The sequence below is a fragment of the Bubalus bubalis genome, chromosome 7 (assembly GCF_019923935.1).
Source record: "Bubalus bubalis isolate 160015118507 breed Murrah chromosome 7, NDDB_SH_1, whole genome shotgun sequence".
Classification (NCBI taxonomy): Eukaryota; Metazoa; Chordata; class Mammalia; order Artiodactyla; family Bovidae; genus Bubalus; species Bubalus bubalis.
The window spans coordinates 104,320,593-104,346,627 of record NC_059163.1 but is presented as its reverse complement, the minus strand read 5'-3'; the positions used below and the strand labels follow the sequence as shown (position 1 = coordinate 104,346,627).

Genomic DNA, 26,035 nt, shown 5'->3' with positions numbered 1-26,035 from the left:
GAAATATCTATCAAGCATCAATTATGCAGAAAATATTGCACTGGGTACTTATGAAATTCTGATGAGTGAGATAGTCATTGTCCTTAATGAAGCTTTATTTTTGTGAGAAGGGCACGTATTAACTAGAGTTATAATGCATAAATTTATTATTTAATTACAATTGTGTTCAATGCTGCAAAGAAGTATTGAAGTAATGAGAGTAAATAACAAGGAGACTCAACTTAGTATGAAGGATCCTGCATGAGTTAGACTGATTAAATCATATGGGGAGAGGCACAGGACACATGGTAAGAAGAAGAAAGGGAAGGAGGAGACTGGGAACCCAGGAGAAGACACCTGAGCACTGGACACAGAGAATACCAGCATGAAGTGAACCCAGAGACAAGAGAGTGACCTTTTTATATACATTCTTGTGAACCTGCAGTTCTCAAAGTATGGCCCACAGAACAGCTTTATCAACATCACCTGGGAACTTGATGAAAATGCAAATCCCTGGGTTCTACTCCAGACTCAGCGAAAAAGAACGATTGAGAGTCCAGCCCAGCAATATTTTAACAAGTCCTCCAAGAATTCTGATGCATGCTATAGTTTAAGAACCACTGTTGTACACCATGTTTAGGATTTAGGATTTCTTTCTGAGAGTCGAGTGTTTTCAGTAGATGACATAATCAGATGAGAATAAAAAAGGCATGCATATATAAATGCATAAATGAAATGACACATGATACAGTGACAGGTATAGGATATCGAGTTTAAGTAGCTCATAAAGTCATGATTTCTTAAAATGTTTGATCATGACTTCTTGGTATAAGTAACATGAAAGAGCTGTCATCTGGAGATTCTAAAAAAGAGTGTTTCAGTACTTACCCTAAAATCTAGGACATTCTCTTATGGATAAAAACACTCAGGGAAATTAACAATCCCCCAACAGCAGCAGATGCTGACTCATTAGAGGATAGGTAATTCTTCCCATCACAAGTGGATGAGAGTTGAGTCACAGAAAAAACTAAGTCTTTAAGTCCAACTCATGAGTCCCTGAACTGGAATGAAGCCCAGGAAGGTGGGTTTTATAAGCCCAAGGCAGGGCAAGGTCCTAACGGGGTGACTCTATTTTAAAATATTTATTAAATATATTCAATGTTACCTTAAAATTTTGGAAATTAGTAAAGCTTTTATGTTTAAATAATGATCAGCTTAAAAAGAATTTTCAAGTAACTGGCATATCCCAATCCTTGAAAAGATTACTATATTATTTTAGCCAATGTCCAGCCTCCACAGTGAAAAACCAACTTTAACAAATAGCACTACTTTCCTTCCTCTTTCCTGGTCCTTGCTTATGCCTTTCATTTTCTTGTCTCATTGTAATTATTCTCATTTTTCTGATGTCTAGAAACTGGTACAAAGATGGAGCTGTCTTCTCTCCTTTCCTGCCACCTTTTTAACTTCACTCTGGTATTTAATACTCTTGCCTGTTTTATTTGTTTGTACCTTTTCTGTTCATGCAGAAAGTCAGTTACTGGAAAAGAAACACTTCCTCTAAAGGTTGCTGCAGTAAATTTACAATCACCAAAGGGCTGATAAACCTGCAGTGTGTAGTTCCTTAGGACTATAATGACTCTTTCCAAAATGTAGAGAGCAGCAGCAAAACAGGCTCAGGATATTAAAACCGCATACAAATATTTTGTGTCCCAAGATGATAACTTCAGGTTTCACTCCTCCCTTTTACTTAAAGCAATCAAAGGAAACCTAATTAAAAGCTAGGGAAACTTCATGAGGGCTACTGTATCCTTTTGCCCAAAGAGGCTCATGGATGTTTCTATTAACCATAAATCTAAATCCTTTTATGAAGCCACAGACTTACCCTCCTACTACAGGGATTATTCACAGTATGAATGTTCTGAATTGTGTGGCCCAGTCTCCCCATGGGCCCAGGAGTCAAGCACACACTGATTTTTGTCTTCAGCTTCACAGATGCTCCATTCAGCAGGAGATGGATTAATTACAGTTGGGTACACTGGCCCTGCCACAGGCCCAAAGCTTATATTCCAACTTTTGGTCAGCACCACCAGAAAAAGAAAAAAAACTGAAGCATTAAGTATCTGAACACTTACATTTTAGAATTGTCTAGAATTAGCTGCATTATTCAGACTCTGAGTTACTGGGTTACAGATCATCTTTTTATTATCATAGGTAAGTTCATTACCTGTGACATTTTGTTCATCAAACCAGAGACCAGTGGTTTGGGTAAAAGTAGGTAATGTCCTTTCTCTTTGAAAGTGAAATTTCAAATCTGCTTGAAGTCTTGAGATGGAAAAAGCAAGCTGCCTTGAAATTTGAAATGCCATCAGCATTACTTCCAAGGCAGGTTGCTTTGAAGAGCATTTGGCAACTTGAAATTGGTTTCAGGTTATTTAAGGGTGGGAGAGATGCTTCGGTCTACAGGATTTACTCAAATACAAATGTGTATTTTCCATCTCATCTGATAACATCAAAGATTTCCCATCACTGTTCATCCTTTGATAGTGCCATCTCAAGGATGCATGCTGTTTGAAGTTTGCAGTGATTTGCTTTTATAACAGGAATCATTGTGGTTTGGGAGCCAGAGTGTAGAAAAGTAATTAGCATATTATACCAAGAAGTCTTATAATGAGCATGAATATGTACTTGTTAATAGGGAGTTTCAACTGACTTTAGAAATTCAGATATAAATGCAACCCTCTGATTGGATCTTTATGAGGCTACACATGAATAGAGCAATAAAATCTGGTACTTGACATTTATTTCTTATCTTTAGCATAATTTTAACTTCTAATAGTGTTGACATCACTAACAGTGTTTTCCTAGAGATTATTATAAAGTGATCAAAATTTGTGATTAATGCTGCTGTAAAATTATTTAAAGCAATATCCACATTTCCCCAGAAATATAATCTGCAGTGCTATCAACAAATAGTAAAAATTTGCTAATGTCAAAAATTAACTGTTAAGTTCCAGAAATGTAAAGATGGATCAAGTATCACATCCAAGCTTGTGCTATTTATTTATCATGTTTATTAGGTGATACTCAAGTTATGCATCATCTTAAAATTTTTTTTAAATATGTTCATCAAATCTGCATCATTTAATACCCCATGTATGTTTCAGTAAAAAGCATCTTCATCTCATGTTAGTCTGTGTTTTGTGTGCCCCAGTTGTATTTTTCTTTCCTCCCAATTACTTAATCTTTCATATGCAAAGGGAAGTTTTGAGACACTTTGTTGTGTAGACCTGGCAATTCTATTTCTTCCAGTACTCTCCCCATGGGGAGAAGAGCTACAGAGGTCACTCTACCAAATCTCATAAGAATATATTCACATAGTACTTGGAAATGTACAAAGCTTCAGGTAAGGATGTTCTGGAATATACTACAACATTTTATTGAATTAGCATGTTTCTCTTTTTCATGCTTTCTCCTAGAGCTCAATCCTATTAATTTTCACCAATATCTAAAACTGTTATGAAACATAACAGTTTGTGATGTCTTAATACAAATTTAATCACACAGAATCCTTTTATTTAAAAGGATGTCATACCATAAAAACTGAAAATTATTTTAGTAACTTATAACTCTCACTAAAATAATAAATATGATAACTTGGAAGGCAGAACTTTATAATTACAACATTGCTCTTTGTTACACGAAGTCATTTGACAATCTTTAAAGTACATCAGGAACAGCAGACACTGTAAATGCATAATTTACCAACTTCTCTCTGAAATGTTTCCCTTGAATTTTTAATATATAATATATAAACAGGCCACCTACGTAACTAAAATTACTTTGTGTAATTGGGAATTGCAACTTACTAGTGTATTAGATTCTTAAAGAGATGGGAAAACCAGACCACCTGATCTGCCTCTTGAGAAATTTGTATGCAGGTCAGGAAGCAACAGTTAGAACTGGACACGAAACAACAGACTGGTTCCAAATAGGAAAAGGAGTACATCAAGGGTGTATATTGTCACCCTGTTTATTTAACTTATATGCAGAAAACATCATGAGAAATGCTAGACTAGAAGAAGCACAAGCTGGAATCAAGATTGCCGGGAGAAATATCAATAACCTCAGATATGCAGATGACACCACCCTTATGGCAGAAAGTGAAGAGGAACTAAAAAGCCTCTTGATGAAGGTGAAAGTGGAGAGTGAAAAAGTTGTCTTAAAGCTCAACATTCAGAAAACGAAGATCATGGCATCCGGTCCCATCACTTCATGGCAAATAGATGGGGAAACAGTGGAAACAGTGTCAGACTTTATTTTTATGGGCTCCAAAATCACTGCAGATGGTGACTGCAGCCATGAAATTAAAAGACGCTTACTCCTTGGAAGGAAAGTTATGTCCAACCTAGATAGCATATTCAAAAGCAGAGACATTACTTTGCCAACAAAGGTTCGTCTAGTCAAGGCTATGGTTTTTCCTGTGGTCATGTATGGATGTGAGAGTTGGACTGTGAAGAAGGCTGAGCGCCGAAGAATTGATGCTTTTGAACTGTGGTGTTGGAGAAGACTCTTGAGAGTCCCTTGGACTGCAAGGAGATCCAACCAGTCCATTCTGAAGGAGATCAGCCCTGGGATTTCTTTGGAAGGAATGATGCTAAAGCTGAAACTCCAGTACTTTGACCACCTCATGCAAAGAGTTGACTCATTTGAAAAGGCCCAGATTCTGGGAGGGATTGGGGGCAAGAGGAGAAGGGGACGACAGAGGATGAGATGGCTGGATGGCATCACTGACTCGATGGATGTGAGTCTGAGTGAACTCCGGGAGTTGGTGATGGACAGGGAGGCCTGGCGTGCTGTGATTCACGGGGTCGCAAAGAGTCGGACACAACTGAGTGACTGATCTGATGTGATCTGAGTGTATTAGATTTATTATGAATGTTTTTGTTAAACTTACATTTACTGTCTTTGTGATATGGATGAATTTTCCTGAAAGTTAAGGAATAACATGGCTGAGACAGAGAGGTTCAAGAGATTTTCTTGGACGAATTTTGTTCTTTTATGTAATAGTTTGACTTGATTCCCTTGTATGTGATAATTTCTAGTCATTTGGTTCTGTGTGGCATTCTGTGTCCAATAAGGGTCTGTGTTTTAGTTCCTTATATTTTTGTTTTATCTAGAGCTGAGAAAAAAATATGCATTGGATTATGTATCTGGAAGTGGAGAGATGTCTAGCAGTTCTAGAAAGCTATTAGGTTGGTGCAAAAGTAATTGCGGTTTTGCATTGTTGAACTTTGCCATTTGATACTGGAATACATTCTTAAATAAATCTGGTTATGTTATACATCATTTTAATGTGCATTTCTCACTTTATGTTTTTTTGCTAATAACATTAAACTTGTGTATTTTATATTTATTTTAGAAAATGATGTTAAACAAAAAACAAATTCAAGTGATTTTCTTTTTTTTTTAATTTTATTTTATTTTTAAACTTTACACAATTGTATTAGTTTTGCCAAATATCAAAATGAATCCACCACAGGTATTGTTCAAAATGGTTCATGAAGCAGCAGAGACAACTCGTAAAATTGACAATGCCTTTGGTCCAGAACTGCTAACAAACATACAGTGCAGTGGTGGTTCCAGAAGTTTCTCAAAGGAGACGAGGGCCTTGAAGATGAGAAGTGGAGTGACTGGCCATTAGGAGTTAACAGTGACCAACCAAGAGCATCATCAAAGCTGATGCTCTCACAACTACACAAGAAATTGCCGAAGAACCCAATGTCGACCACGTTGAGGTCGTTGAGTATTTGAAGCAAACTGGAGAGGGGAAAAAGCTTGATAAGTGAGTGCCTCATGAGTTGACCACAAGTCAAAAAAATTTTCATTTTGAATCGTTGTCTTCTCTTATTCCACGCAACAATAACGAACCATTTCTCCATCAGATTATAACATGTGACAAAAGGTAGATTTTATATGACACTGGCAGTGATCAGCTCAGTGCTTGCAGCAAGATGAAGTTCCAAAGCACCTCCCAAACCAAACTTGCACCAAGAAAAGGGCATGGTCACTCTTTGGTGGTCTGCTGTCCATCTGATCCATTATAGCTTTCTGAATTCCAGAGAAACCAGTATATTTAAGAAGTACGCTCAGCGAATTGATATGCACTGAAAACTGCAATTCCTGCCGATGGCACTGGTCAACAGAAAGGGCCCTATTCTTCTCTCCAGCAATACCCAGCCACACGTTGCACAGCCAAGACTTCAAAAGTTGAATGAACTGGGCTACAGTGTTTTGCCTTATCTGTCATATTCACCTGACCTTTCCCAACTGACTACCATATTTTCAAGCATCTCGACAACTTTTTGCAGGGAAAATGCTTCCATAACCAGCAGGAGGCCGAAAATGCTTTCCAAAAGTTCATCTAAACCTGGGGCACAGAGTTTTACATGACAGGAATAAACTTATTTCTCACTAGCAAAAATGTGTTGACTCTAATGGCTCCTATTTTTATTAATAAATATGTGCTTAAGCCTAGGTTGTAATGATTTAAAATTATGGTCCAAAACTGTAATTACGTTTGCATCAACCTAATATATGTCAACCACAGATAAATGCAATCTTCCTTTCTGAAACTTCAAATTTTAATTATAAGATGCTATTAAAAGAGAGTGACAGATGACTTACGCCAACAATGCTAACACTGTTTTTCCCTTTTCTTTGCAGGAGTGTCAGGTTTAGATGTCATAACATCCTTGTAAGGAGAACCAGTGTTCCTACCTTTAAAAAAAATGTAGTTAATTAATTTATTTTATTTTTGGTTGTGTTGAGTTTTCATTGCTTCTCAGGCTTTGATGGCTTCTCTTGTTGCAGAGCATGGAGGATAGAGCTCAAGGGCTCAATATCTGTGGTGCATGGGCTTAGCTGTCTTGCCATATGTGGAATCTTCCTGGACCTATGGATTGAACCCATGTCCCCTACATTGGCAGACAGATTCTTAACCTCTGGACCACCAGGGAAGTTTAGTGCTTCTACTTTTGATTTGACTTTCTCACCACCATCAAATTAGGGCTGCAGGTATGAAGGATAATTGGAGTGGTGGGTATATAAACTATTTTATCTTCCTTATAGAGTTGTATAAATGAGCTGACAGAAGTTAATCCTACCAGTTTTGGCCCATCAGTTAATTCTTATTCCTAACTTTGGTGATGAAAGACCTATTGAAACTCTGAACTAAAATGCTTTCTCTAATTAACCTCTTCTTGTATGTCAATGTTCTTTAGACTATAAAGAAGCAGTTGTGTGAGAACATGATACAGCACAAAGCACATTCCACTGAGATAGCAAATACATTACTCATCTAAATATTTTCCCTAAAACATCAAACTTTATATATATTTGAATATATATATATTCAACATTTTTCTTTAAAAGCAGAATTGTTAATAATTATCAAAATCTAACTACATGCATTCCTTTCTGTCCCAATTTCAGGCAGTTCATTAGTAATTTCAATAGAGGTAATTTTAACAAATTTTTTAGAAAAAGATTTCTGTCAATAATGGTGGGGAATAATAACGAGTTATTGGAGATTAGTTAACTGTGGAGTTATGAATTATAGACCTTATTATACTTTCATCCAGTCCTTCATGCAATAGGTATTTGTTGCGACTCTATTATATGCTAAGGACACAGTGGTAAAGAAGCTCAATAAGGACCCTGTCCTCCTATGGGTTACTTTCTACTGTGGATATTGGTCTTCAGCATCTGATTTATGCATAGTAGCTTCCAAGATGGGCATGGAGATGAAATGGTTATGGATTCTGCTTCTGTCTAATATGAGAGATAAAAACAGTAGTTTACTGAGTAAAGGGACTCTCTCAAATGCATTGTATATCCATCAGGATAGTATTTGGAACAAATATTTGTCTAGTTAATGTATGTTAAATGAATTAATGATTTGTATGTTATAGCTATAATCCAAGTAGTGTTAAATCCTAGGAATAAGTAAATTTAATTGTAACTCACCCCACTCCAGTACTCTTGCCTGGAAAATCCCATGGACGGAGGAGCCTGGTAGGCTACAGTCCATGGGGTCGCTAAGAGTCGGACACGACTAAGCGACTTCACTTTTACTTTTCACTTTCCTGCATTGGAGAAGGAAATGGAAACTCACTCCAGTGTTCTTGCCTGGAGAATCCCAGGGACGGAGGAGCCTGGTGGGCTGCCGTCTATGGGGTCGCACAGAGTCGGACACGACTGAAGTGACTTAGCAGCAGCAGCAGAACACTAAAGGTAACTGGTATTTAATGAGCATCTACCATGGGTCTCAGTTAATCTGCATAATAATTCTTGGGATTAATATTGTTAAAACTATAACATGGGTAAGGTATGGAGGTGGGAATTTAAACAACTGTTCACACAGCCAATAACTACTGAAACCAGGATTCAGAACCACAGTTGTCTGAATCCAAAGTCCCAATTCCTTTCACTACAACAATATTCCTCAACTGTGCCTAGAAAAAGTGGTTTCTGCTCAAGTAAGTTTGGGAATTTCTGCTTAATACAACATTCTCTTAGAAACTTGGAATGCCATTAGTATACAAAAGGCATTGGTAAGGAGTTCTGCCATAAAGAAGTGGGTTTAATTTGGACTGCCAACATTCTCCTCAGGCTTCCCTGGTGGCTCAGATGGTAAAGAATCTGCCTGCAAGAAGAGAAGAGACCCAGGTTTGATCCCTGGGTCAGGAAGATACCCTGAAGAAGGGAATGGCAACCCAATCCAGTACTTTTGCCTGGAGAATTCCATGGACAGAGGAGCCTGGCTGGCTACAACTCATGGGAACACAAAGAGTTGGACACCACTGAGCAACTAACACTTACTTACTTAACATTCCCCCTAATTTATTAAGCCATAGAACCCTGTAGTCAATGTAAACAAAGAACCCCATTTCAGCATGGCTTTCAATGTGGTTTTGCTTAGCCTTCTCCAGATGTTGATATATAGAATAAAAGTAATCCACTGTTTGGAAAGTTCCAAAAACCCCATAAAGAAAGCTACAATGAAATAGTTTTTGAAGGAGAGATCAGGGAAAACCTGGGGAATAGAATATTTGAATTTGATGTTGAAGCATGGTTTGGGTTTAAAAATTTAGAGATGAATCAAAGATACTTGAAGAGGAGAGAACAGCAAGAAGCCAAATGGCAGAGGAGAAAAAACATGGAGATCACAATGCAGAATAGTTTACATGAATTAAGTAAGAAATAAGACCAGAAGAGAGGTTCCTGGAGAGCCATGTATGGCAGCTAGAGAAGACTGTTTTATGGGGAAGGAGCTTGTGAAAATTGTACAGTGGCGAATGACATTTTAAAAATGACATCTGCTTTAGAGAGATTAATTAATATGGTTTACTAAATAAAGAAAACTAATCTGATTTATTTACATTGAATTTTCGTAATTTTAATTATCATCACAAAATTTGTTTTCAGAACTATGATCTTACATGAAGTCATTAATCATGTGTTAAAAGCAATATTCTTGGTGACCCTCTGAAAACAGCCTGACAATAAAAATCAGGTACAATTATCAGAATAATAATCGGTCCTACTGTCAGGCTTTTATTTGTTTTCTTATCCCAAATGATTTAGAAACAAGCATTAAGTGCTATCACCTCTGGAGTGATCGCCACTTACAATAGTTCACATGTAGGTTACTGGGGACAGCTACTTATTTATTTTAAAAGCAGTGCATTTATTTTCTTTAAAAAAAAACTTTAAAATCAAATTAAAATTGCTCACTTTTTGGGAAAAATTCAACTCATGCAGGACAATTATTATTACAACTGGAGGGTTAGACAAATACTTGTCTGTGCTGAGTCGCTTCAGTTGTGTCTTGACTCTTTGCGACTCCATGAACTATAGCCCTCTGTCCATGCAATTTTTGAGGCAAGAATCCTGGAGTGTGTTGCCATTTTCCTCCTCCAGGGGATCTTTCCAACCCAAGGATCAAACTTGTATCTCAAGTCTCCTGAATTGGCAGGCAGGTTCTTTACAACTAGTGCCATCTGGGAAGCCCTTTAAGATATTTTTTTAAATACTTGTCTAATACACAGCCACTTAGTGATTTATTTAGTTAAGAAAATAAATTCCTGCTCAGTATTTACTATTTGACTTTTGGAAAATCTTAAATTCATCAACCCTTGGTTTCCTAACTTGTAAAATGAAGTTAAGAATTTATTTGTTTTATTGGGTGGTGAGAAAAGAAACGGACTAAAGGCTACAAAAGTTCTTAAAATCGATAAAATTCTTTTAAAGTATAAAAGAATAACAACTGAGAATAAAACTCTGTTTTATTAACAAAATTATCATTGCAAGTACTAACACAGTCTTAAGAGAGGGGGAGAACACCCTAACTGGAAATTGTGTTAGTTACAAACCCATATGAGAAAGACATGGCTGCTTTGGGAAATTTTCAACAGAGCTGACAGAGTTCAGTCTGGGTGGGGATGTCAACTGTCCAGCACAATGTAGATGTGGCTATGATTGTTTAGAAATGGAATCTGAACAGCAGGAACAAGTTCGAGTGATTAGCCTTTAAGTTTCCTGTCCTTCAGCCCAGTCACCTAGGACTTTACTCACCCCCAAGGTCCCTATTATATCAGAGCACAGATAGAGGGGAGCTACCCTGATGGGTAAGTGAAAAGTCTACTGGTTTCCGTAACCAAGGAACTTGCATAGCTCACCCATTAGGCATTACTTACGTCCCAATCCAACCACCAGGTAAAACAAGGACACTAAGCAACTGAATGGGAATAACTAACTAGGCTAGTTCTGACTAATTTGGGGCAGAATAAGCAAACATTCACTGTTTAGAGAAGACTTAAAATTGACGAACTTAATTACATCTTCTCACTTTCCAACTGGGATGTGAGTTCCATCAGGGTACAAATTTTTGTTTGCTATCTGATGTTGCTGTGATCTAGAATAATCCTTGGCACACATTGTAGGTAGGCAATAATTATTTGTTGAATTAATGAAATAATATTTCCCCCAGGACACTATGATATACTTATTTAAAAGATATGTGATTGTGTCCGCTTATATCTTAGAGGAAAGGGACTTTCAGTCATGGTGGCGGTTGTACCTCCTATCCTAGCCAGAAAGACATACTCAGACACAACTATGATTTAAATTTTGAATGTCCTTTGGTAATTGCACTAACAATGGGGAACAAAAGTGGAGTTACTGTAATGCTTTTTAGAGCCTCCAAAATTGTTGAGCCTCCAGTAAGAGCTGAGTAAATACAGATCAAGTGCCAATGAGATGGGCTTCCCAGGTGGCTCAGTGGGTAAAGAATCAACCTGCCACTATAGGAGACGTGGGTTCAATCCCGGGGTCGGGAAGATCCCCTGGAGAAGGGCATGGCAATCCACTCTGGTATTCTTGCCTGGAGAATCCCATGACCAGAGAAGCCTGGCGGGTTACAGTCCATGGGGTCACAAAGAGTCTAACATGATGGAAACGACTGAGAACATATGCATGCACCAATGAGATCCCTTTTTCTTATCCTTAAAAAAAAAAAAATCAAGTATGTGAGAAGGAATCAATTTACAAAAAGAAGGAAAAAATTTAACTTGTGAAATTCTAAGTAGAGATGAAAAATACTAGCATTTCATATTTCCAAGCTAATAGTATGTATTCAACTTTGGCTGAAACACCAATTTTCAATTTTAACTTTTTAATTCTAATTGAGAAATAACTATTTGTTCTGATAGTTCCAAAATACTTCTATATATTCTGAGATCCTTGCCTCAAATATTTCTTTTGCTATTTCAAAGGAAGAGATGATTTAATACAATAATGAGAATAAGCATAAAGCACTTTAACTTTTTTCCTTTTTTTTTTTCCTATAGAGACTGTCTCTTTGATCTTCTGCTGATTCTAAGTTGCATAGACTTAGTTTCTGATAAACCAAAGGTTTATTGGAACTTTTATAATCCAAAGGTTTACCAAACCTAGAATTCCAGAGGACAATACTGCTACAGGTAGGCCAGTAAAACCTTAAGTTTAGTAAATCCTTGGCAATTAACCTAATTGAGGGTATGATCTTTGGTGAAGTACTTGGTTCAAATTCTAGTTCATCCAGTGACCAGATGTATGACTTTCAGAAAATTCCTCTACCTCACTAAATAACACTTACCTCAATGAGAAAGTGTGAATTAAAATTCCTAACTCAGTGGGTTATTTTAATGATTATATAAGGTGATACATGTAAAACTCTTGGCAGAGTAAACCCTTAATACAAGACTAGCCTAACATAATTTTAGAAGCTAAACAGTTTATGTCATGCTGTGTACTAAACAATGCCTCTCATTTTAGAGGCTTTACAAAATTAAAATCTATTTTCCATCACAGAATTCTGCAGGGCAGCTATTTTATCTCAGCTTTCTTAGTAATCCAGGCTGCATCTATCTGCAACCTATGTCTTTTCAGCCATGGCTACCAGGGTCCCCAAGCAACGAGAAGACAGCACAGAGAGCTCACACCTGCTCTTAAAATGCTTGGCTTGGACATTCACATAACTCACTCATAGCCCATGGAAAAGAAGATTCACTTGGCCAAGTTGCATGGCAAGAATGCAGGACCTGTAGTACTCGTCTGTGCCCAGGAAGGAAAGAATAGGAAATGAGTATTAGATGTCCTTCTACAATATCATTGATAGAGCTCCTTCAACAGGAAAACAAGAAATTGAATTTAAAAGAAATTTTTCTTTAACTTTTTAAGAAATTTTTAAGAAATCACAGTGATATTAAAATAGTTATCAAGTCAAATGAATTTTGGATCACTGTTTTCTATGGTATGAAATTCTTTATTGACAGAAAGAGCTAAATATAGAAAATATAGAATACTAGACCTAAAGGCAAAAGACCTGATTTTTAGTCCTTACTTAGCTATCATCCTGGGTTTGATCCCTGGGTTGGGAAGATCCCCTGGAGAAGGAAATGGCAACTCACTCCAGCACTCTTGCCTTGAAAATCCCATGGACGGAGGAGCCTGGTGGGCTACAGTCCAGTTCAGTCGCTCAGTTGTGTCTGACTCTTTGTGATCCCAGGGACTGCAACACGCCAGGCCTCCCTGTCTATCACCAACTCTAGGAGTTTACTCAAACTCATGTGCATTGAATTGGTGATGCCATCCAACAATTTCATCCTCTGTCAACCTCTTCTCCTCCTGTCTTCAATCTTTCCCAGCATCAGGGTCTTTTCAAATGAGTCAGCTCTTTGCATCAGGTGGCCAAAGTATTGGATGCTTCTGCATCAGTCCTTCCAATGAACACACAGGACTGATCTCCTTTAAGATGGACTGGTTGGATCTCCTTGCAGTCCAAGGGACTCTCAAGAGTCTACTCCAACACCACAGTTCTAAAGCTTCAATTCTTTGGCACTCAGCTTTCTTTATAGTCCAACTTTCATATCCATAAATGACTACTGGAAAAACCATAGCCTTGACTAGATGGATCTTTGTTGGCAAAGTAATGTCTATGCTTTTGAATATGCTGTCCAGGTTGGTCATAATTTTTCTTCCAAGGAGCAAGCATCTTTTAATCTCATGGCTGCAGTCACCATCTGCAGTGATTTTGGAGCCCCCCAAAATAAAGTCTCTCACTGTTTCCACTGTTTCCCTATTTGCCATGAAGTGATGGGACCAGATGCCATGATCTTAGTTTTCTGAATGTTGAGTTTTAAGCCAATTTTTTCACTCTCCTCTTTCACTTTCATCAAGAGGCTCTTTAGTTCTTCGCTTTCTGCCATAAGGGTGATGTCATCTGCATATCTGAGGTTTATTGATATTTCTCCTGGCAATCTTGATTCCAGGTTGTGCTTCATCTAGCCCAGCATTTCTCATGATGTACTCTGTTATAAGTTAAATAAGCAGGGTGGCAGTCCATGGGGTCACAAAGAGTCAGACAGGACTGAGTGACCTCACTTTCACTTTTCTTGGCTATCATCACTAAGGAAGGGTTTCTTATCTTTCCTTGCTATTCTTTGGAACTCTGCATTCAAATGGGTATATCTTTCCTTTTCTCCTTTGTCTTTGGCTTCTCTTCTTTTCACAGCTATTTGTAAAGTATCCTCAGATAACCATGTTGCATTTCTTTTTCTTGGGGATGGTGTTGATCCCTGCCTCCTGTATAATGTCAGGAGCATCTGTCCATAGTTCTTCAGGCACTCTGTCTATTAGATCTAATCCCTTGAATCTATTTCTCACTTCCACTGTATAGTCATAAGGGATTTGATTTAGGTCATACCTGAATGATCTAGTGGTTTTCCCTACTTTCTTCAATTTAAGTCTGAATTTGGCAATAAGGAGTTCATGATCTGAGCCACAGTCAGCTCCTGGTCTTGTTTTTGCTGAATGTATAGAGTTTCTCCATCTTTGGCTGCAAAGAATATAATCAATCTGATTTCAATATTGACCATCTGGTGATGTCCATGTGTAGAGCTGTATCTTGTGTTGTTGGAAGAGGGTGTTTGCTATGATCAGTGTGTTCTCTTGGCAAAACTCTATTAGCCTCTGCCCTGCTTCATTCTGTACTCCAAGGACAAATTTGCCTTGTATTGCCAAATTGCCAGGTATTTCTTCACATCCTATGTTTGCATTCCAGTCCCCTATGATGAAAAGGGCATCTTTTGGGGGTGTTAGTTCTAGAAGGTCTTCATAGAACTGTTCAACTTCAGCTTCTTCAGCATTACTGGTTGGGGCATAGACTTGGATTACTGTGATATTGAATGGTTTGCCTTAGAAACAATTTTCTTCAAAAAAGTTAGAGATACCAAGGGAACATTTCATGCAAAGATGGGCTCAATAAAGGACAAAAATGGTATGGACCTAACAGAAGCAGAAGATGTTAAGAAGAGATGGCAAGAATACACAGAAGAACTGTACAAAAAAAGATCTTCATAACCCAGATAATTCCCATGGTGTGATCACTCACCTAGAGCCAGACCTCCTGGAATGCAAAGTCAAGTGGGCCTTAGGAAGCATCACTACAAGCAAAGCTAGTGGAGGTGATGGAATTTCAGTTGAGTTATCTCAAATCCTAAAAGATGATGCTGTGAAAGTGCTGCACTCACTATGCCAGCAAATTTGGAAAACTCAGCAGTGGCCACAGGACTGGAAAAGGTCAGTTTTCATTCCAATCACAAAGAAAGGCAATGCCAAACAATGCTCAAACTACCGCACGATTGCACTCATCTCACATGCTAGCAAAGTAATGCTCAAAATTCTCCAAGTCAGGCTTCAACAGTATGTGAACTGTAAACTTCCAGATGTTCAAGCTGGATTTAGAAAAGGTAGAGGAACCAGAGATCAAACTGCCAACATCTGCTGGGTCATTGAAAAAGCAAGAGAGCTCCAGAAAAAACATCTATTTCTGCTTTATTGACATTGCCAAAGCCTTCGACTGTGTGGATCACAATAAACTGTGGAAAATTCTGAAAGAGATGGGAATACCAGACCACCTGACCTGCCTCTTAAGAAATCTGTATGTAGGTCAGAAAGCAAAGTTAGAACTGGACATGGAACAACAGACTGGTTCCAAATAGGAAAAGGAGTACGTCAAGGCTGTATATTGTCACCTTGCTTATTTAACTTATATGCAGAGAAAATCATGCTAAATGCTGGGCTGGAAGAAGCAGAAGCTGGAATCAGATTGCCAGGAGATATATCAATAATTTCAGATATGCAGATGATACCACACTTATGGCAGAAAGCAAAGAACTAAAGAGTCTCTTGATGAAAGTGAAAGAGGAGAGTGAAAAAATTGGCTTAAAGCTCAACATTCAGAAAACGAAGATCATGGCATCTGGTCCCATCACTTCATGGCAAATAGATGGAAACAATGGAAACAGTGAGAGACTTTATTTTTAGGGGGCTCCAAAATCACTGCAGATGGTGACTGCAGCCATGAAATTAAAAGACACTTGCTCCTTGGAAGAAAAGTTATAACCAACCTAGACAGCATATTAAAAAGCAGAGACATTGCTTTGCCAACAAACGTCCATCTATTCAAAGCTATAGTTTTTCCAGTAGTCATGTATGGATGTGAGAGTTGGAGTATAAAGAAATCTGAGAGCTGAAGAATTGATGCTTTTGAACTGTGATGTTGGAGAAGACTCTTGAAAGTCCCTTGGACTGCAAGGAGATCAAACTATTCAGTCTTAAAGGAAATAAATCCTGAATATGCATTGAAAGGACTGATGCAGAAACTGAAACTCCAATACTTTGGCCACCTGAGGCAAAGAACTGACTCATTGGAAAAGACCCTGATTCTGGGAAAGATTGAAGGTGGAAGGAGTAGGGTACAACAGAGGATGAGATGGTTGGATGGCATCACCAACTCAATAGACATGAGTTTGAGTAAACTCCAGGAGTTGGTGATGGACAGGGAGGCATGGATGAGTGAGCAACTGAACTGAACTGGCTATCATCATGAGTTACTTTACAAAGGGCATTAAATTTCTCATTTTCTTAGATTGTTCTTTTTCAGTGTATTTCACCAGACTCTTTCTAGATCAAAAGAAAATTTTATTTTATTTTATTTTTTAAATTTTATTTTATTTTTATTTTTATTATTTTTTTCTCTCCATCACATTTTCTTTTTTTTTTAAATTTTATTTTATTTTTAAACTTTACATAATTGTATTAGTTTTGCCAAATATCAAAATGAATCCGCCACAGGTAAAACAAAGTATTTTGTAGGAAGACTTTGGCAAAGACTGATGGCTCCTCATATCTTCCGAAGAACACAATGAGACCACATTTTCTAGCTTCCTTTTAAAAGTTATGGTCAATATAATGTGAGTGGAAGGAACGTGTACATCTTCTTGGCCAAGATATTGAAGAAGCTGGTGAATGTCCTCCTTGCTGTCTTTCCCTTTCTGCTGGGAGGATGCAGAAGATGAAGCCTTAGAGAACAGCAGAGCCACAAGAGGGAAGGAGTTTGGGTCCAAGCCTGACCAAAGAGTACAGTGCTGCCCTACAACCAAGGGCATTTTCCTGGGACTGTTATGCAGACTGTTCTATCGTGTTTGAGCTTCCAACTGTATCGTTGGAAAGGTATAATTGTTACTGTGTGTGCATGCTAAGTTGCTTAAGTTGTGTCTGACTCTTTCTGACACTATGGACCGTAGCCCATCAGGCTCCTGTCCATGGGTTTCTCCAGGCAAGAATACTAGAGTGGGTTGCCATACCCTCTGTAGCCTAGTATAATACAGACTTAAATGATACAGATCATAATATGCCTGGCACACAGTAGATTTTCATATATGAGTATTGGATAAATGAGTGAACAAAATACTTATCAATTTCACAATACTTTGTTTTTTTAAACCATGATTCAGTGCTTAGCTCCAAATAATGAAATTTTTAAAAATATTTGGCAACATCTTGTTATATACATAGAGAAGAATTTCTACTAATTTTTTCTCATATATCTGAATGTAATTTTAATATTATGCCCCAAATGCTATAAAAGAGTATAATTTGCTTTTATGTAACAAAAATGTTTTCAAATGGTATGCTTGCAGTTTTTCAAAGTACTATTTCTAAAAACTGTTGAAATTGATGTGAAAATCTAGGTTATAATGTTTAGTGACTGTCACAATTTTTTTTATAGTCCAACATTTTATTTTGATGTTTTCACAAGAGATAGGGCAACTAAAACTTGAAATAATGTAAGAATAATGCCTGATTCTGTGTATAATTTGTAATGTCTTCGTGGCCATTCTGCACTAGCACCACAAAGAAAAAGAAAGAAGGAAACATGACTGCTTCCCACCACAAGCTCCGATTCCCTGAGATATTTATGTAACTGTATAATACTGCCAACTGAACAAACAGCTTCAATCATGTGTCTGTTCATATCTCCAGGCAAAGTTTTGTTCTTTTTCCTTTCTCTTATAAATGTATTCCCTTCAAAGGCTACATAAGCTAGTGGATAAACAATCTCTGTGGGAGAACAGGAATGCTGGCTATTTAACACATGCAGCTCAGTGACAAAAAGTGTGGAATCACAATAAACCATATTCTGTGATGATAACACTAATAAAGATGATAACATTTTCATGATTAGCCATGTTTTTAGTAGAATTAAATTAATGGACAGGACCATTCAGTCTAAAGGATACATACAACATGCTGACAAACAAAACTGGGCTTCAGCATAAAGTGTGCATGTTATATAGACAGTACACATATGCACCTTACGGCACTACGCTTATTTACATGCATATCATTCGTCTAGTACTTTCTTCTTACTTCCAAGTTGGGATGCACTTCCTTCATACACTATTATAAGCCCATTTAGTCACATTTTTGTCAGATTCCACTGGCAAATGCAGCGTTGAATAAATCAGTGGTTAATAAATGTCCTTGGAAATATGTGTAGAGATAGTGAACTGCTGTATCTCATCATAAATGCATCTCATCGGAATCTTAAAGGAAAGATAGACTGAGCTATTATGGAAAAAGAGAAATAGTCACAGAGCAGTCATGTAAAAGGAGCCTGGTTTATTACTCTTGGATGGATACACTATTGACAAAGAAGGAAAATGTTCTCATAACTGTTCACCAAATTCTACTGCAAAAGAAATACCGAATGAGGGTGGAGAGTGATCCTTCCCATAATAAATGCTCCTGTCACAACTCCACAGGCTTATGTCAGGGGCCCAGCCCCCCAGCAGGCAGAACTGCAGGACTCTCAGCGTCCCAATCCTACTCTGCCACCCTCTCATAGGCACTGCTCCAGCTGACCACATGCTCGCTTCTAATCTGCGGTGAGATGGTCTGACAAGCAGGCTGGGAGGACAGCAGAGATGGAAACATAGATCAAGTACAGATAAAGATATGTTCACTTTGAAAAACACAAATAAGACCTTTAGGTAATAATATATAAGGGATGCACCTATTGAAAAATGAGAGGAACACAATCACCTCTTTCTCATTAATCTTTTCATAATTCCCTTTTGAGTCTTGCCCCGACCTTTCTCCATAGCCCAGTATCTGTACACTTCCTACATCTATACTTAAATAATATAGATTATAGATTGATGTCCCCAGCACATATCTCATAAATCTCAACCCACCCCTCAAAGCTGGTTTTAGGTTTGTTTAAAAAATCTGTCATGTGGGTGAGCCCTTAGCAATACTTTGAAGTTCCATCATTATTAAAAGTGAAGACGGCTCTGGTATCCTAAGAAGAGAAATAATGACAGCACATGTTCCTGACTATGAAGTAAATTTGTGTTAAAAAAAAATGAGAACACATATGCCAAAGTTAAAAAAAGGGGGGGGGGGCAAAATTAACATTGGGAAAGTAAAAGGAAACACAAAAAATGTTGCCAAAGGTTCATGTTTTACATGAAGCTGCAGTTGGGACTTCACAAAGGAAATCTCTGCACTTTTTATTTCTGGTTCAGAGGATTTACATGCTCTTTCTAACGATCTGGGCCTTCAGCACTGGGTAATGTCTCCCAGTCCCCAGCTAAGCACTCATGCAAAATTGAAGCACTTTGGAAGCAGTTTAGTAGCTGCAGATGAATCTCAATGTGCAGGAAAAGGCATAATGGCTGTTTAGCACTTGCTAGGAGAAGCTGAGGAAATCAGGGGGAAAAATCTATTGAACTTAAGCCATCTGGGAAGCCAACTGAGAGCAACTGCATTAACAACGTGTTTACATTCCCATTTGTGTTGCTGGGCCAAGCAAAAGTGTGTGTGTGTGTGTGTGTGTGTGTGTAGAAGATTATCAAGTGCAACTCTTTTGGTTGTGTTGGCTATTTCGATTTAGTTTTGGCAACTCTACAGGGAAAGAACTTTCATGAGAAACATGGCTCTGAGAATTTTTAGGTCTCTGTGAGACAGGCCAACTGTTAGAGCACAGAGGCTGGCAAGGATGCTGAGGCACTAGGAAAGTGAGGATGCAGGAACCTGGTTGTGCATCTCTTTCCCCGCATCTGGCCCACAACACAACGGAGCAGATTGGGGGAAGCTTCAGAAAGCTGGTAAAGAACATGAGGAAATGCTTTCATTGCCAGTTACATGTACAGTTGACTCAGAAACATTGACTAAATGAGGGAAGACAGCCAGGTAAGCGCCTTCTCTTTCAGCCCCCACCTCCCCTACTCATGTCTCCACTATCATGGCCTTTTTTGGTCATGGGATTTAATAGACTAATACAATTTTATAGAGCAGTTTTAGATCCCCTGCAAAATGGAAAGAAAGGTACAGAAATTTCTCATATACGTCCTGCTCCCACACATACATAGCCTTCCCTATTATCAACACTCCTCACCAGAGTAGTACATTCTTGTTTTTTTTACAACCGATGAGCCTACACTGACATACCATCACCCAAAGTCCATAGTTCATACTAAGGTTCACTCTTGGTGTTGTATATTCCATGGATTTGGACAAATGTATTAATATGTATCCATTGTTATAGTGTGATACAGAGTAGTTCCACTGACCTAAAAATCCTGTGCTCCAACTATTCATCCTTCCCTCCCCTGACAACCACTATTTTTTTTTTTTTTTTTACTGTCTCCATGTGTGTGCTAAGTTGCTTCAGTCATGTCCAACTCTGTGCAATGCTATGGACTGCAGCCTGCCAGGCTTCTCAGTCCATAGGATTCTGCAGACAAGAATGCTGGAGTGGGTTGCCGTGCTCTCCTCCAGGGGATCTTCCTGATCCAAGGATTGAACCCCCGTCTCTTACATCTAACCTGCATTGGCAGGTGGGTTCTTTACCACAAGGTGCCACCTAGGAAGCCCCACTGTCTCCATAGTTTTCCTTTTTCCCAATGTTAAACAGTTGACATCTTACATGAAGCATTTTCAGATTAACTTCTTTTCTAATTTTATTAGAAAATTGTATTTTCTAATAAAATACAAAAATACAAAAAAATGTATTTATTTGTCTGCTCTAGGTCTTAGTTGTGGCACTTTGAATTTTCCATCTTCGCAGCATGAGAGACCTTTAGTTGCAGCATGCAAACTCTTAGTGGTGGCATGTGAGATCTAGCTTCCTGACCAGGGATTGAACCTGGGCCCCCTTCCCTGATGGCTCAGATGGCAAGGAGTCTACCTGCAATGCAGGAGACCTGGGTTTGATCCCTGGGTTGGGACGAGCCCCTGGGGAAGGAATTGGTAACCCACTACAGTATTCTTGCCTGGAAAATCCCATGGACAGAGGAGTAGGGCAGGCTACAGTCCATGGGGTTGCAAAGAGTTGGCCACAACTGAGAGACTTCACTTTCACTTTCCCTGCACTGGGAGCATTTAGTCTTAGCCATTGGACCACCAGGGAAGTCCCCAGATTGATTTCTTTCACCTAGTAATATGCATTTAAAATTCCTCCATATCTTTTCATAACATGAAAGCTTTTCTTTTTTTATTAACACTGAATAATATTCTGTTGTCTGGATGGACTAAAGTTTATCTATCCATTCACCTACTGAAGGACATCTGGGTTGCTTCCAAGTCTTGGCAATTATGAATAAAGTTACTATGAACATCCAAGTTTTTGTGTGGACATAAGTCTTCAACTCCTTTAGGTACATACCAAGGAGTGTGATGGCTATAGCATATGGTAAGAGTATGTTTTGTTTTGTAAAACAACTGCTAAATTGTCTTCCAAGTGGCTGTACCATTTTTCTTTCCAACCATAAATAAATAAGAGTGCACGTTCATTGGTGTTGCAGTGTTCTGAATTTTGGCCATTTGAATAGATTCATAGTGGCATCTCATTGTTTCAATTTGCATTTCCCTGATGACATACGACATGGAGCATCTTTTCATATGCTTACTTGCCATCTATATATTTCCTTGGTGTGCTGTCTGTTAAGGTCTGCTGCTCTTTGGAACTGTCACATAAAGTGATTTTTTCTTGACAGATGTTTGGTGATTATAGTAAATGGTGGCCCCTAACAAAGTTATGTCCACATATGAATCCCCAGAACAAGTGAATGTTACTTTATTTGGTAAGAGGGTCTTTGCAGATATAACTACATTAAGGATTTTGATACCATAAATTATCCAGGTGTGCCCTAAATCTAGTGATAAATGCCTTTATAAGAGACATACAGAGAAGACAAAGAGAAAGTGATGTGAAGACAGAGGCAGAGATTAAACGATGGAGCCATAACCCCAGGATTGCCAAGGCCCCCAGCAGGAGCTGGAAGAGACAAGGAACAGATTTTCCTCTAGAGTTCCCAGAGGGAGTATGGCTTTGCTTGATTTCAGCCTCCTAGTTTCCAAAATTGTAAAAGAATACATTTCTGAGCTTCCCTGGTGACTCAGATGGTAAAGAATCTGCCTGCAATGCAGGAGACCTGGGTTCAATCCTTGGGTCTGGAAGATCCCCTGGAGAAGAGAATGGCTATCCATTCCAGTATTCTTGCCTGGAGAATCCCATGGACAGAGCCTGGTGGGCTACAGTCCATGGGGTTGAAAGAGTTGGACACAACGGGTCTGAGAGACTAACACTTTTACATTTCTATGTCTTAAGCTATGAATTTCATACTAATTTATTGTGACAGCCCTAGGAAACTAACACAATGACTAAGGGCATTCACTGTCTCTACATTCGAAGACTAGACTCAAGAATCTAATGGAGCAAAAAGGTGAGGAAAAGCTGTCTGCCATGCGGTGTTTTTCTGGTTTCACAAATGTCCCATGGAATGGGTGTGGGGAGGTAGGCTTTTAGTCACTAACACCATTTCATACAGAGGGCATCGTTGTCTGGGATCATCAAGGTGGTAGCTATAAAAAGAGGCATGTCATTCATTCCCTGCCATTCCTGGAATTGCCTTGTACAGACCATTCCCCTGGGTTTTTCCAGCTAAATTTTAATTCACTCAAGCCCTAGAGTTCCCCCTCTTCCCTCAGGAGGCTGCTATCTCTCAGCCTGAGAAGTTTAATAGGCAGAGACAGGCGAAAGGATATTGAAGAAAGCAGGGGCTCTCTACCATGTAACTCTATACCAGGGAAATATCAAGGGGTTTCACGAATTTATTCTCATAATGAAAGGAGAACCCAAGCAAATGGTAAAGCAAAATCTTTTTCACTCTCTCTTTACCCTCTTCTATTTTGTCCTCTCTAGACTGTGATCTCCTTCAGTGCATCAGGTCTTAGTCTTATCTCTAGTTACAACACAAGTGTCTGGGTCATAGTTTTCGAATAGAAAGTCTATGTACCTCCTCTATGCTGCATTTTTACAAGCCTGTTTTATCATGTCCAGTTTTCAAGCCTGGTTGTATATTAGCATTACTAGTGAGCTTAGAACAAGTAAAGAAAAAGCTATGCCCTGTTTCCAATTAAACCATTCTCTCTGGGGGTGAGGCCAGGACATAGGTATTTTCCAAAATCCCCCATTGGTGATTGTCAAATGCAGCCCGAGTTGACAGCCAAATGCCCTAATAGGTCCTTGTTGCTCTTGCTTTCATATTCTTGGAGATTTCTTTCAAAACAGATTTTTAAAATCAGATTGAACTCTCAATGAAATTAGGAATGAGTCCAAGACTTCCCTAATCTGAACTGTTTTTCACTGTTAGATATTACACTTCTGTGTGCTGTGCTTGCATTTTTTGCCAGATTCTAATATTTTGCTAATTGTAGTTCTCATGTTATACATGCTGGTTTTGTATAACCAAATAGTACTTTTCAGAGGAATTGGCAAGAGTAGTTATTTCAACAGGTATCCCCAAGGGGACTCTGAAAATCTCTAAGGGATGACTCTGGATTGATGGTATTTGAGTGAGAAGTCTATAAAGACTCCAGAGCAAGTAAAGGCCTCTCTCCTCAAGTTTTAGCATTAGGTAATTGGTGGCTCAGTGGTAAAGAATCTGCCTGCAATGCGAGAGTCCTAAAACACTTGGGTTCGATCCCTGGGTCTGGAAGATCCCCAGGAGAAGGAAATGGCAACCCATTCTAGTATTCTTGCTTGGAGAATCCATGCACAGAGGAGCCTGTTGGGGTACAGTCCATAGGATGAGCGAGTGAGTGAGTGAGTGAGCATGCACACACTATTCATTGTTATTGTAGCATTTTAGACTAAAAAATCTCTATTCTGTTTTTTAAAATGCCCCAAAGATTTGGGGTGAGGAGAAAGAAAATTCTGAGCCAATTATTGGGAGAATATCAGATAGGAAGGTTTAGTGATAGATACAGAGCCTCAAATAGAACAGATAACAATTTGTGACATCACAGAATAAGGACAACAACCTGGTTGTTATTGCATAATTATGAACCAGGTTTATTTATATTTAGCACAATAGGTAAAGACACCAAAAAAGGACAGCTAAATTTTGAGAGAAAGCCATGCTATTTAGGAAATTAACCCTCTTTTTAAGCTGAAATCGTTTCTTAAACTTTCTTAAGATGATAAATCCATTTCATATTACAACCCAGAATTCTTGTTAATTATGTTCCTTCCCATTAAAGTAAGGAACAAGAAACTTTTTAAAATCTTCACATATATTAGCCAAAGGTTAGATTAAAAATACATTATGGCTTTTAACACTTGTGCTATTCTGACTTTGAAGTGGGCATATTAAAACTCTAAGCTATGGCATATACATGGTTGCCGGGAACATGGCAGAATTGCTATAGCAACACAATCACTAGTTTTGCTCCTGAAATGCCCTATTTGAGTTGCAAGTAATCTAGTGAAGAATGGTCCTTGGACTCTTGTTTCTTATTGCAGTTTCTATGTGAGCCTAGGGGTGGGTAGCTTTCGATCTTCTCAAAATTTACAAAGGCATATACACAAACACACTCAGACACATATGCATATGTTTGTACTTATATATCTACTTATATGCATATTCTTGATTACACTATATTAATCAATGCTTTCATCTTAGTTGTAGCAAGAAAAAGGAGTAATGCATTACAAGTAACCTTGTCCTAAGTATTAATTGGCAGGAGAGAATTGCTTTGTATTCATTAAAACCTCTAACTGCATGTAATTTTAGAAAATTTCTGTTTTCCTCTAGTGAAACACAGCTAGCTAAAACTGCATTGAAAGGTGTGATGTGTTTTTGCTTTTCCTTTGTAATCATGTTCTGGGCTGTATCGGTTTTAAAAATACTGGTGTTACTTTTTTCTATACAGTATGTAACTCAAATGTGAAAAATCTTCCCCATGGGATAAAACTAAATTAAAATTATATAGTTCTATAAATATGGTATAGTCAGGACATTTTGCAGTATGTGCAGAATCTATAATACTGATTTTTGCAAATCCTGGAATAATGAAACACACAACAACAATAAAAACTTCATGACAATGACATTAGAAACAAAGGAATCTAAACGTGTAGCCCCAAATTTTTCAAGTACTCACTTTTGTTTGTAAGTTAGGAAAAGAATGGAAACAAAAGCCAGGTTCATATACAGTGAGAGCCCAAATTACTCAGTTCAGTTCAGTTCAGTCCCTCAGTCATGTCTGACTCTTTGTGACCCCATGAATCGCAGCACACCAGGCCTCCCTGTCCATCACCAACTCCCAGAGTTCACTCAGACTCACATCCATCGAGTCAGTGATGCCATCCAGCCATCTCATCCTCTGTTGTCCCCTTCTCCTCCTGCCCCCAATCCCTCCCAGCATCAGGGTCTTTTCCAATGAGTCAACTCTTCGCATCAGGTGGGCAAAGTACTGGAGTTTCAGCTTCAGCATCAGTCCTTCCAATGAACACCCAGGACTGGTCTCCTTTAGGATGGACTGGTTGGATCTCCTTGCAGTCCAAGGGACTCTCAAGAGTCTTCTCCAACAACACAGTTCAAAAGCATCAATTCTTCAGTGCTCAGCTTTCTTCACAGTCCAATTCTCACATCCATACATGACCACTGGAAAAACCACAGCTTTGACTAGATGGACCTTTGTTGGCAAAGTAATGTCTCTGTTTTGAATATGCTATCAAGGTTGGTCATACACCTTCCAAGGAGTAAGCGTCTTTTAATTTCATGGCTGCAATCACCATTTTCAGTGATTTTGGAGCCCA

General features: G+C 38.5%; 1 protein-coding gene across 2 annotated transcripts in view; it reads right to left on the bottom strand.

Annotated features, from left to right (window-relative positions):
• UNC5C (unc-5 netrin receptor C) overlaps window positions 1-26,035 on the bottom strand; it is a 433,860-nt gene that overhangs the window by 149,710 nt on the left and 258,115 nt on the right. The gene's annotated exons all lie outside the window — the stretch shown is intronic.